Here is a 13,243-nt window from a genome sequence, read left to right as displayed (position 1 = left end):
GTCTGCTGCTGTCTCGATCGGCTAGAAAGGAGGGTGAGTACTGTAGCTCGGGCGGTTACAGACGCCACCGCCTGGTCCTGAAACCTCAGGGTCCCAACCCTTTATATGCAGAGCGGAGGAGTTACCGAAAGGCTTCAACCTTTCAAGGTTACATGCACCAAATTAGTAGCAGAGTCACCGAGGTCTCATTCCAGGGACACGGTGGCCCCCTTCCTGGTGAAAAATAGCCCTTATCCCCTGCTGCCCCGACTCACCCCAGGGCAGGCGAGCTTCTGCTCTGGCAGGGCCCTGCAGGGTCCATGACTTGGCCGGAGCCAGAGTTACGGTTCAGAACATGTTCTGGATTATCCGGGAGCTCAAACCTGCGGTACCTTGTTGCTGCTCTCCACCCCTCGGAGGGTGAAAGAGCCTGGGATGGCGTGACAAGTCACACTTAGAGGTCGCTTTACAGGATGACTTAGAGAGGCATGCTGTCCTTCGGAGCTGCTAATCCCGGCATGGAGCTTGGTGACGACCTTTTACCGTCCGTTTGGGTTCCCCCCAGGGAGAGCAGGAGCTGGCCCCTGGTGACAGCCTTCCAGTAAAGGGCACCAAACCGGGACGGGCTTCTCAGCTGAAAGGGACCTTCACGCCGTCTCAGGTGGTGTCCTTGCGTGAAACATCTGGTATGGTCCCTGCCTGAGAACAGGGTCAGGTCGTTATCCAGTTCCTCCAGGTCACTAAGAAGCATGCTTACGACTCAGGAGCTCAGCCCTTCACCGTGGATCCTCAGAAAGTGAAGCCAGGTGGGGTCGCTGACATGGAATCTGCGAGCTATTTCAGGAAGACTTTCCCTCCTCCCGCGGATGCCGGGTGGGAGCAGCAGAGCGGCAGCTGGGGCTTCTCACCAGGAGAGAGGGAGGGAGACCTGGAAGCTACCCTTCAAAGCACTACGTCTTCACAATGTCACCGAGAGCAACACTGACATCACCAAAGCTCATTTAAAGATAAAAGTCCCCATTTTACTTTTCGTGTGTTTCTGCTGGTAAGTGTAATATGCAAGCGGAAAGGATAGGATAACAAGGCTAGTAAAATATTTTTACTGCACGTTTTTTAATATCCTCTTTCCCCTTTACAAAAAAAAAAAAAATCCACAGTGGAACTCACTATTAGGTGAAAGATTATCTTGAAGGGTTTTTTTTTTTTCTCCCCACTGCTGAATGCGGGCAAAGCCTTTCTGGTTACCTGGGGTTCCTCAAACTTTATTGAAGCCATTAGCACGTCCTTTAAGAAAAAACTTATTAAGTGTCTAAATGTTGCTGCCCCCACCCCTGGGCTCACAGCAATCTGAAAACGGACTTAATCCCCCAGCATGGAATTTGGAAGTGTCCCTCATTTGTTTACTTCAAAGAACAGACATTTGTGATTTTCCCAATTCAACCGGATTATGAACTGACAACCTTCTGAATTTCCAAACTTTCATTCTGTGTTTGTAATTTATTTAGTGGGCAGACTCCTCCTGGGGGGGGGGGGTCTTTCCCAATCAGATTCTTTTTTTTTTAAAGATTTTATTTATTTATTTGACAGAGAGAGAGAGAGACAGCCAGCGAGAGAGGGAACACAAGCAGGGGGAGTGGGAGAGGAAGAAGCAGGCTCCCAGTGGAGGACCCGGATGTGGGGCTCGATCCCATAACACCGGGATCACGCCCTGAGCCGAAGGCAGATGCTTAACCGCTGTGCCACCCAGGCGCCCCCCCCAATCAGATTCTTCATTCGAGTGAAACCAGGTGTCTGATTGAGAATGAGGGTGCGCCCAGGATCCATGCCACGTACAGACTTTCTCTGGGGAATTTAAAATGACTTCAAAGGGGTGCCCGGGCAGTCATTAAGCGTCTGCCTTCGGCTCAGGGCGTGATCCCAGAGTCCTGGGTCAAGCCCCGCATCGGGCTCCCTGCTCCACTGGGAAGCCTGCTTCTTCCTCTCCCACTCCCCCTGCTTGTGTTCCCTCTCTCGCTAGCTGTCTCTCTCTCTCTGTCAAATAAATAAATAAAATCATTAAAAAAAAGAGATGACTTCAGAGACAGGAAGAGACTTGTCTTTGCCAGGGAGGAGGGGCAGGCTGATTCTGGCCACACTGCCTCTGAAGCCAAGGTCACTCACTTGGACCTGTTAACCTGTTGCTGCCATATTTTCTTATGTTTTAGGGATTATAGTTGTGTGGGAAAGAAAGAGATATTTAGGGCCAGATCCTTTCTGCTCTAATACCAGTATTCTTCGTATTATAGGTTAAGAAATATTTGAAGTTGTATTTAACAAAGCTCACAGCATAGAGGGGGCCTGGGGACAATAGGGCACAATTATTTTCCCAAGTTAGCATGTTTCTATTTTTTTTAAATTTTTGCCAAATTTTGCATTTGTCGCTTTGAGGCTTAATTTCAAACTGTTCTGCTGAATCGGAGTTAGTCATCCACCGGCACTGGGCTCCTGGGCTCCTACTCAATTATAGGGATCTTACTGGAGGTGGAGGCTGGGAGGAAGGAAGTGGCCGGCCACCTTGCTCCAACCTGGTTCTGGCGGATGGACGTTGCTTGTCTGATGCCTGCACACAGCTGGAACAGAGCCCCTTTACGGCTTCCTGGGCAGGGGATGTGGTTGATTTTTCCAGAACTAATCGATATTTCTGGCTCTCCTCCCTTTTCTGGACTTCCCTGCAGCTGAGCAGAGCCATGGGACTCACACCAGCCAAAGACCGGGAAAAGAGGTAACAGTTGTCACTTCGAGGCTGGAGCACTTCCGGGCTGGTGTGAGATTCTCCAGGCTGGCACCTTCCAACTACACTGTGAACCCTGAAACCTCAGGTTGAGCTATCAGAAGAGCGTGTAGGTTGGGGATGTTGTGTTTGAACTTGGATGGCCCTGGAAAGTTGCCTGTATCTGGTAGTGGGGATTTGAAACAAGAGATAAACTGCTGATCTTGTTTGTTTCAGGGATTTGGGGTTACCTATTGTGGCTGCCAAGGCGTCCAACGTGCTTGTCAAAGACTGTCCGCCCTGGCTGAATCTTTGTACGATTTGTGTTGTGGCTCAATCCTCAGACTATTATCTTGCCTGTTGATCTGCACGGTGGGAGGAGAGCCTTGACAACCATCTCAGCACAGCTGTTGACTACTGACCCCAGAGCCACTGTCCACTTCTTCCTTGTGACTGAACCTTGGTTTCTCTTGGGTAATTGTCTCCAGTCATTTCTGGCTGCTCTAACAAAGTCCCATGGACAGGGTGGCTCACAGACAACAGAAACTTATGCCCCGCAGTTCTGGAGGCTGAAGTCCTAGATCAGGGCGTGGGCATGGTTGAGCGAGGGCCCTCTCCCAGGTGGCAGACTGCTAACTCTCACATGGTAAGAGCAGAGAGAGGGAGCAAGCTCTCTTGTGACTGTCACACAGGCATTAATGCCATTCATGAGGGCTCCACCATCGTGACCTCATCTCATCCTCATTACCTCTCAAAGAACATGAATCGGTGGTGGGTAGGGTTTCGGCATATTATGGGCAGGGGTGGGGGTGGGGGGAACAAACATTCAGTCCATAACAGTAATGTACCCTTCACCACGCAGCCATGTTTCATTGAGCCGCCATGTTAGTCCATGGCCTTGTGGCCACTCTAACCAATGAGATTTAAGATGGTGTCTCCTAGGTTGGGGGAATCTGGTTAAGATTCCCTTTTTTTTAGGGAATACATTTCGAGAATAGTCTTCTTTCTCCCTTGGATTTGTTTGTGTCTCCTAACGATTCTTGGAATGGCATAGTCCTGTTGGGACCACAACAGGAGCCAAGCTGCTGCAGAAATTGGTAGAGTTGAAAGACAGACAGACCCATGTGATTGATGACATCGATGAGCCACTGAATTCACCAACCCAGAGGCTCCCAACCTTAAGAATTCATGGTAAGAGGGAAAATACATTTCCTTTATAGTTTAACTCCATTGAGATGTCCTTTCACATCTTTCTTCCTCAAACATAATCGATTCTTTTTTCTTTTCTCTGATCTCTGAATTTCTTTCTCCCTTTTTTCTGGTAAAGCTTCCACACACACTCAAACAGGCATATTGGGCAGGGTGTGGACTTTGAGGCTCTGCATTAAGACACCAGCTCTGTCACTAGTTGACCCTCACAAGTTAATTAGTTTTGCGAACTCTTAGCTTCTCCATTGTAAAACAGGAATGATAAACCCTTTAGAGAGGTATAATAATAGTATACTGTCGTTTCTATTCATATTATAAATAACTAACATTGATCAGCTTTTTCTAGGAGTCTGGTGCTGTTCTAAGCTTTATATATACAAACACAGCGTGATGTATCACGTACACCTATGATAAGGTGCTATCATCATCCCCATTTCATTGATGAGAAAATCAACACACTAAGGAGTAAGCACCTTATCCGAGGCTTCGTCAATAGTAAGTGACACATTGAGGATTGAACCCAAGCAGTCTGACTTCAAAGCTCCAGCCCTTAGAGGTGACAACACCCAACTTCTGTGGGTCTTTGCCCTCGTGCTTCCATCATCCGTTCCCCGGTGATAAGTTACACGAGGAAGGGTGTGGAGACTTCATGAAAAGCTGCAGGGTTTGCAGGATAAAACGTGAGGAGAAGACAACACTCAGGCCAGGCTCCCCGCAGGACCGACAGCTCCTCTTGGGAGAGGAGGTCACAGCCGTGTCAGCAGGGAGGCTGGTACTCGCTCTGTCTGAGGCTTGATGGCTATTTTGGTGTGAACTTTTAATTTTGGAATAAGTATAGATTCAGGAAGAGTTTCAAAGTATAGATTCAGGAAGGCTGGTCCCTTCGCCCAGTTGCTGCCTGAGTTAGGGCCTCACGTAACTGACGACAGCACAACAGCGAAACCAGGCGGCCGGCTTGGGTACCGTCCACGGAGCTTCTTCAGCATTCACGGACCTGCCATGCACCGTGTGCGTGTGTGCACGCGTGTGTGCGTGTGCAGTGTGTCCCTATGCAATTTCCTCATCGGCGTGCATTAAGCGTCAGGATACAGACCTGTTCCGCTGCAACAATCCTTCCCTCTACGCATCACCTCTGTCAACCACTCATCTGTGCTCCGTCTCTATGATTTTGTCATTTCAAGAACATTATATAAATGGAATCATACAGTATGTAACTTTCTGAGACTGGCTTTTTGCACTCAGCGTATTTTCCTTGAGAGCCACCTGAACTGTTGGGTGTATCCGTCGTTTGTTCCTTCGTGTTGCTGAGGAGTTTCGTGACGTGACTGCGTCGGTTTGTTTCCCCACCTACCGACTGAAGGATGTTTGATTGTTTCCTGCTTTTGGCTCTTACAAATAAAGCTTCGGTGAACGCCCACATACAGGCATTTTTTTGGGAATGGAAGTTTTCATTTCTCTGAGATGAACACCCAAGAGTTTGATCGTTGGGTGATATGTAAGTGTTGGTTTGTAGGAAACTGCCGAACGGGTTTCCAGAGCAACTGTACGATTTTATATTCCCACCCTGCATATATGTTACTTAGTATCTTCTTTTTCATTTGTCATATCTTGCTTTCTTTCTAAAACTTTTTTGTTTTGAAATAATCTCACGGTTCATAGAACAGTGCAGAGGACTCCCACAGGCTTCACCAAGATTGACCAAATGTTAATTTTGCTACATTTGCTATAGCATTTCGTACATCTCTCTATCATCTATCTATCATCTATCTATCTATCTATCTATCTATCTATCTATCTATCATCTATCGTCATCATCTCTCTACTATCATCTCCTTTCTGAACTGTTGGAAAGTAAGTTGCAAACATAATGCCGTTTTACTTCTAAAGACTTCATATTTCAGTGAGTCTTTCCTAAGACCAAAGACCACTTACATAACAACCATCTAGGGGTCAAAATTCGGAAATTTAACAATTATTATCTAAAATACAAATGTTTTTCAAATTTTCTCAACGCAATTTATAGCCACAGTTCTCCCCCATGGGATCCAGTCTCAGATCACACACTGCGTTCAGTCATCATGACTTCTGAGTCTCTGTTAACCTAGACCATCTCTTCAACCTTCTGTTTGTTTTTGTTTTTGGTCTTTCACGACCCTGCCACTTTTTAATGATTTTTTTTATTATATTATGTTAATCACCATACAGTACATCCCTGGATTCCGATGTAAAGTTTGATGCTTCATTAGTTGCGTATAACACCCAGTGCACCATGCAATACGTGCCCTCCTTACTACCCATCACCAGTCTATCCCATTCCCCCACCCCCTCCCCTCTGAAGTCTTCAGTTTGTTTCTCATAGTCCATAGTCTCTCATGTTTCATTCCCCCTTCTGATTACCCCCCTTTTCTTTATCCCTTTCTTCCCCTACCGATCATCCTAGTTCTTATGTTCCATAGATGAGAGAAATCATATGATAATTGTCTTTCTCTGCTTGACTTATTTCACTTAGCATTATCTCCTCCAGTGCCGTCCATGTTGCAGCAAATGTTGAGAATTCGTTCTTTCTGATAGCTGAGTAATATTCCATTGTATATATGGACCACAGCTTCTTAATCCAGTCATCTGTTGAAGGGCATCTCGGCTCCTTCCATGATTTGGCTATTGTGGACAATGCAGCTATGAACATTGGGGTGCATATGGCCCTTCTCTTTACTACGTCTGTATCTTTGGGGTAAACACCCAGTAGTGCAATGGCTGGGTCATAGGGTAGTTCAATTTTTAACTTTTTAAGGGACCTCCACACTGTTTTCCAGAGTGGCTGTACCAACTTGCATTCCCACCAACAATGTAGGAGGGATCCCCTTTCTCCACATTCCTCTCCAACAATTGTTGTTTCTTGCCTTGTCTATCTTTGCCATTCTAACTGGCGTAAGGTGGTATCTCAGTGTGGTCCTGCCACTTTTTTAAGACCATAGGCCTGTATTTTGTAGAACGCCTCACTTGTTGCTTGGTTTTGTTTGATGGTCTTTCTTCCTAAAGCTCCCTCGGTTGAGCGCCATTCCCTCCAAGAGCTCACGGTGCTTTACCCATGATGTATTAGTCAGCCCATCACTTCATAGCCAGGAGTGTCAAACTGGTAAAAAGACAGAATGTTTCAATGTGAGTGTAGGAGACTGATTTTCTGCCAGAGGGGAAAAGAAAGATGGAAGTCATATTTACTTATGTTATACAGCAGAGCCTTTTACCTTCTGTTGTTCTTTGCTGATGGCCATGCGTGAGGCTGCCATGCTGTTTTACAGACATGGAAACTGAGGCTGGGAGGCTGGGTGGCGACTTCTTAGTCCCACAGCTGTGATGGCAGACCTACGTCAGTCTGACCTCAAAGCAGGCGAGCACTCTTGAAGCTGGTTTGTTTGTACCTGGTTGAAATTGGCCCATATATTAGGCACATAAGATATAAATTGTAAATATCCACATAACACATGATTAACACTGTGTGATTTGAGCCACGTTTGACTAAGACACAGCAACATCCCTGGTTCTCATTTTAATAGGGAGGAGGTAAGGAGAAGTGTGGCCAGCGTGGTCTTTTTTCTTTTTTCCTCAGTGTGATCAATTAAAAACAGATGACCAAAAACATGATCAAACAGCATGGGGCTGTTGGGGCTTGATCGATAGAAAGTGAGGGCTTGGAGTCTCAGACTGTGGGTTCTGGGGTCTAGTTTATTCCACGGCATTCCTACAGCTCAGCTCCATTCACTGTGCAACGCAGACCAAGTGCTTGGACTCGGTTATGGTGCGGCCAGGGACCAAACAGGAAACAAGAAACCCTCATGAGGGGCGCCTGGGTGGCACAGCGGTTAAGCGTCTGCCTTCGGCTCAGGGCGTGATCCCGGCGTTATGGGATCGAGCCCCACATCAGGCTCTTCCGCTATGAGCCTGCTTCTTCCTTTCCCACTCCCCCTGCTTGTGTTCCCTCTCTCGCTGGCTGTCTCTATCTCTGTTGAATAAATAAATAAAATCTTTAAAAAAAAGAAACCCTCATGAGTGTGTAGCCCAAAGGCAGTGCCACTAAGCAGAGATGGTTCGAAGGTATGCAGCAGAGGTGTGAGGACCTCCCCACGCGACATTTTGAAGACAGGCCTGACAGCAAATATTCCAGTCTATTATCCCTTGAGGATGCGGCTACTTGAAGACCTTCCCCTTCCCTCCCTCCTTCTTTGTTTGCCTTCCTTCCTTCCTTTTCTTCCTTCCTTCCTTCCTTCCTTCCTTCCTTCTCTTCCTTCCTTCCTTCTTTCCTTTTCTTCCTTCCTTCCTTTCCTCCCTTCCTTCTTTCCTTTCTTCCTGCCTTCTTCCCTTCCCTTTTCCTTCCTTCTTCCTTCCTTCCTTCCTTCCTTCCTCCCTTCCTTTTGTTCGTTCATTCATTTGTCCCTTTGTAAAATGTAGTTACCATAGGCAAAGAGGTCTGCTCATGGACAGGCCAAATCTAGGGAAGTCTGGAGGCTGTATTCGTAGTGAAGCCCAGGGATGTGTCGTCCCTTGCTCTGCCCTCTCTGGCCCCTGCACCAGGACCCCCGGGGTTGGGGGGGGTGACATGGAAAGCTGTAGAGAATCATTCATCTCCTCCATCTTCTCTCAGCAATGCCTTCCCCCGACTCCTTTCTTCCAGGTCCCTCTCGAACTAATGGAGTTGTGAGTCCTGAGTCCTGATTTTTGTGACCCTGCGAAGCTCAAATTCTAATTCTGATTTCGTAGGAAGGACACTTTTTAGCTTCCAAAGTGCTTTCCACTGCATTATCTGCTTTAACGAATTATCAACCCAGATAAGGAAAAGTGATAAGAAGTGCAATAACTATGATAAGAGACAGAAGATGAGTGTGGGAGGTCCCCCAGACACCACCTCCCGCTGAACCGGGGGTGAGAGGTGAAGGAGGAGGCGTGCTGGTGAGCAGGCCCCCAAGGGCAGCGTAGCGGGGCAAAGGCAGGACAGCACTGGACGGAATTGTTCACCCACAGGCTCTGGTTCCTAAGACCCCTGCCCACCAGGGTCCCCACCGACAAGGAGCCGGGAATTGGAGCTTCTCTGAGACAGGTCCTCTGCAAGGCGACAGAAGCCTCGCTCTGAGGGCCTTCGTGTGGGGCCCAGAGCACCGAGCGCTTTGTGTTGTCTGTAGGGAGTTGGATGCCTGTCCCCCACCGGATTTATCTTCAAGGACCTCATTTAAAATCGTGATTTGCAAAAGATAAGAGTTGCGAAACTGAAAGGCCCAAGCTTGTGTCTCTCTGGCCTGACCTTTTCTCCTTAGGAATCTGATCCCTGTCCCATTAGCTTCGGATCAGCTGTTCCTGCTTGGCGGGGACAGGACGCCAGTTAGCGAGCTGCCCTGGATTCCACGTGCATTTTCACCGGCCTTCTCGGTCATTCTCCGAAGAAAAATGAGAACGGGGAAGATTCTCCGGCAGAGCCATGGACGAGATTATTTTGAGCAAGGACCTTTTGGGGTCTTTACAGACACTAAAAACGAGGCTGCTGAGCCCGGTCACATCTGGCCAAGCACGTTCTTACGGTTTCAAGGCTACAGCTCGGGAAGGGCAGCTCTCTGGCCCAGCCCCGAGGCTGGCTCAGTGGAGGAGGGGTCGCGCTGAAGTGATTGCAGGAGGGGACCCCTTGCCACTCGTCCTCCGGGTCGTGGGTGAGTGAGTGACAACACGGGTGACGGGCGCAGTGCCGTGACGCCCTGGGACTGGAGGATGGCCGGTGATCCGCGGGGAGCACAGCACCAAGCAGGCTGCTGCCTGGCAGCCGGTGATGGCAGCAGTAGGACCAAAGGGCCCCCACTGTTCGGCCAGGACCCGGGCCAATAGCCTGCTGGCTGTGCGTCCCGGGGCCTGACCCTCTCCTGCCCGCTGAGGTCTCGCGTGGTGTTAGGGGGTGATTCAGGTTTGCGCTGGGGGCACTGGGGGTGAGGACTGGACGGACAGGTGGGAGAGTCCAGAGTTGAGCCCCAGCCGTGCCTCTGCCAGGTCTTGTGGCCTTGGAAACCCCTTCTGTTCTCCAGTGAGATGAAGGGTTTCAAGGTCATCTCCAACCTGAAGGCACAGCGGTTTTTCCAGGGAGGGTTCTTAACCCGAGGTTGAGAACAGGCTTCAGGGGGTCTGTGAAGGCCTGGTACGGACATGCCTACATGCATTTCTGTCTGAATAGAGGCCACAGCTTCCTTAAATCCGCAAAGAGCACAGTGACAATGACACAGAGCAGGCTTTCCAAGCCAAGGACTGTTTTCCTTCTATGTGCATAACTCACATCCAGGCCTTACATCTGCGCTCCCGTGCGCAGAGAGGGTAAGTGATTTGCGCTGGGTCACACACTGGGCACGGGGGCCCTAAAGGCCAAGCTCTCAACCATGATGCTACATGAGGGTAGGGAATGACCCTTCCCAAGGGGATCCGACAAAACCCCTCTCCCAAGAGAGAGGTGTGTCTCCTTGTCATCTTTCTAGGCATATGTACATATATATGTAGATGTAAGACGTGTGGCTTTTTAGATATAAATGAAATGTTATGCGTGCGTGCTTCAGCTTTAAGAACTTTCCACGTCTGTACACACAGAGTTATGCTCTGCTTGTAACAGGTGCAAAGCATGCACATAGATATACTGTACTTTAATTGTTCCCTTCTTTATAAGCATTTAGATTGTGTCCAAACTGTTGCTCTTATGAATTATGTCCCCTTATACGCACATCTTTACGCATACGTGCAATTCTTTCAATAGGATACAGTCAAAGTATAGCCCGCTAAAATCGGGGGCTCTCCAGCCCGGGCATCCTGACAAAGGCTCTAGGAGCTTACGTTCTCACTGCAAACTTCTGAGTGGGCCTGCTTTTATAACTCAAAAAATACGTGTTTGAGGGCACTTCGGTATTTTGTATCAAAATTTTACAGTCCCACCAAAGCAATCAAACAAGTGTATAAATATACAGGCATAAAGGTGACCTTTACGGAGATGGTAAAGAACTAGAAACTGACGGAAAACCCAGCAAAAGGTAACTGGTTAGAAATTCCTGGATCCTCCATCCTGTGTGCGAGGTGAGGGTGCTGGGAGAGCCCCAGTGTTGGGAAGATGTGTTTAAAGCCCATCTAGCTCACCCTCGGGGGTGTGTGCAGCCTCACCAAATCCCAGAGCCTGGGTCTCTCCCTGCACTTGCCCAGGGCCCCCTCTGCTAAGATGGCAATTCCATCTGGATCCTGCACCAGCCATCTGGAGACCCCCGCTGGGCTGGGGCTCAGGGAGATGAAGCCTTGTGGGGGTTCAATCTAGCTCTGGGGACTGTGGATCCCCACAGGGTAGGAACGAGCCGAGCATCAGACTCACCGGCAGTAGGAGAAGCACCTGTCCTATTTCGATGCCCTTCCTCGGGCTTTGCTGCAGCAACATGGCGGGCAGCTGGTGAAAGGAGCCTGCAAGCCCCAGATCCCCAGGAGAAAGGCTGTGCAGCTTGCCAGAAGCCTCCCAACAGCATGGCTCACGTCTGCCTCCAACATTACTGTAAGCCACAGAGTTTGGGACAGGTGCAGATTACTTTTATAATTAAAAAAAAAAAGGGCAGTAGGAAAAAAATACAGTAGGCGTGGAAAGAAAGCCTTGACCCTGAGAACACGTAAATGAAAACAAACAAACAAAAAACAAACCCTCACATAGTCTGTGAGGTTCTAACTTAAAATATTTGGGGAGGAGAGAGGGTGTTAGGAACTTACGTAATTTGTCTTTATTCCGTTTGTTGCAAGGCTGAGGGGAGGTGAGTAGGAGCGGACCAACTGCCCACAGGAGCCTGGGCTTCCCCTGTGCTGAGGAATAAAGAGAAGGCAAGTCCCACCGTGCAGTCTGGGGAAGGCACCGGCGTGACGAGGTGGGTTGGTTGGTCGGGTTGTCCTGAAGAATTCTAAAGGCAGCATGGGATCCTGGGAAGTTGGTGATGTGAGTGTGTTCTCCTGCCTTCCTCATCCTCTTGATGTGTTTCCGGACTAACACTCCTACCCTAAAGGCTGTCTGAAGCCTGGAGTTCTCCTGAGACCTGCAAGGGAGGGCATGGATACGGGGTTTCCTTCCCCAAGCTTCCAGGTGGACGCAGTGGGCCAGAAGCCGAGGGGAAGGCTTGCCTCTCCTCTAGGTGTGAGGTAAAGTCCAAGCTGGCCACCCTGTCCTTCCCCGAAGAAGGCGGACTGTCAGCTGCCCGGAGTGGGGGGGCCCTGGAGGGGCCACTGCATCTCGCCCACCTTTGGGGAGCCAGAGGGGTCTGCACCAACAGACTGACTTCCTCCAGGACCTCACAGCTAGGACAGCGGCCCCTGGTCCTCATGCTCGGGGGGCTCTTCGCATCCCCTCCACAGACGGCCACGGTTTGCCAGCCCGTTTCCAGCAAACCTACAAATACAGGAACCTGGGAGAACGACAGCCTGCAGAGGAAAGGAAATCATAGAGGCCACTTGCCAGCAGACCCCCTTCTAGTTCAGGTGCCAGGACGCAGCTTAAGGAGTCTGTGTGGAGTCGGAGAAGCCTCAGCGTGGACACAGAGTGGTCCGAGTGCCAGAGCTTTGAGCGACGGGCACCAGAGGGCTGGGACCCTGGGTTCGGGGGCGAGAACAGCGTCCTGACCTCGCTCTGAGAAGAGGGGAGAAAGTGTAATAGGGACAGAAAATTCCAGTGAGAGAAGTTAGGGCCACAAAGGTGACGAGTTCCATGGTCCTGGGCTGAAAGTGGGAGTCTGTCTTGCACGTAGCTCCGACATGCTTCGAGAAGCAGGAGGAGCCGGGGCCGCCGAGATTCTGGAGCCAGGCCATCAGCCGTCCTGATTCATTGGTAAGTAACTGACAAGGGACGTGATGCGCCCTAGGCCTCATGGCCAGCGAGGGACGGAAGGCACACGAACCCTTCTTCTGACTTCTCTGGGTTTCCTTCCACCTCCGTGTTCCTTGCGGTGGGAGGCTCAGTCCTGGGCATTATGGAGCCTGCAATCATACTGTACGCTGTCCCTCGTCCAGTTCCTCCTCTTACCCGTGCAATACGCTTAGTTCCATATTGGCGAGCTCACTAATTTTATGCGTGGCCTTTGTATCTTAAAGACTGGTTTTCTGTGCAGGGAAGATAAAGGCCAGCCAGCAGATTTACCAAGGACCGCTGCTTTGCCAGGCTCCTTCCACCTGTTTTTCTCATTCTCATGCATGTCCTTCCAGGAAGGGATTTTTTTAATCTTTTTTTTTTGCAGATGAAAGTGTTACAGGATTTTTGCTCCCTTAGCACCCGCGGTT

The sequence above is a fragment of the Ailuropoda melanoleuca genome, chromosome 4 (assembly GCF_002007445.2).
Source record: "Ailuropoda melanoleuca isolate Jingjing chromosome 4, ASM200744v2, whole genome shotgun sequence".
NCBI lineage: Eukaryota > Metazoa > Chordata > Mammalia > Carnivora > Ursidae > Ailuropoda > Ailuropoda melanoleuca.
Note: the sequence above shows the minus strand (reverse complement) of the source record.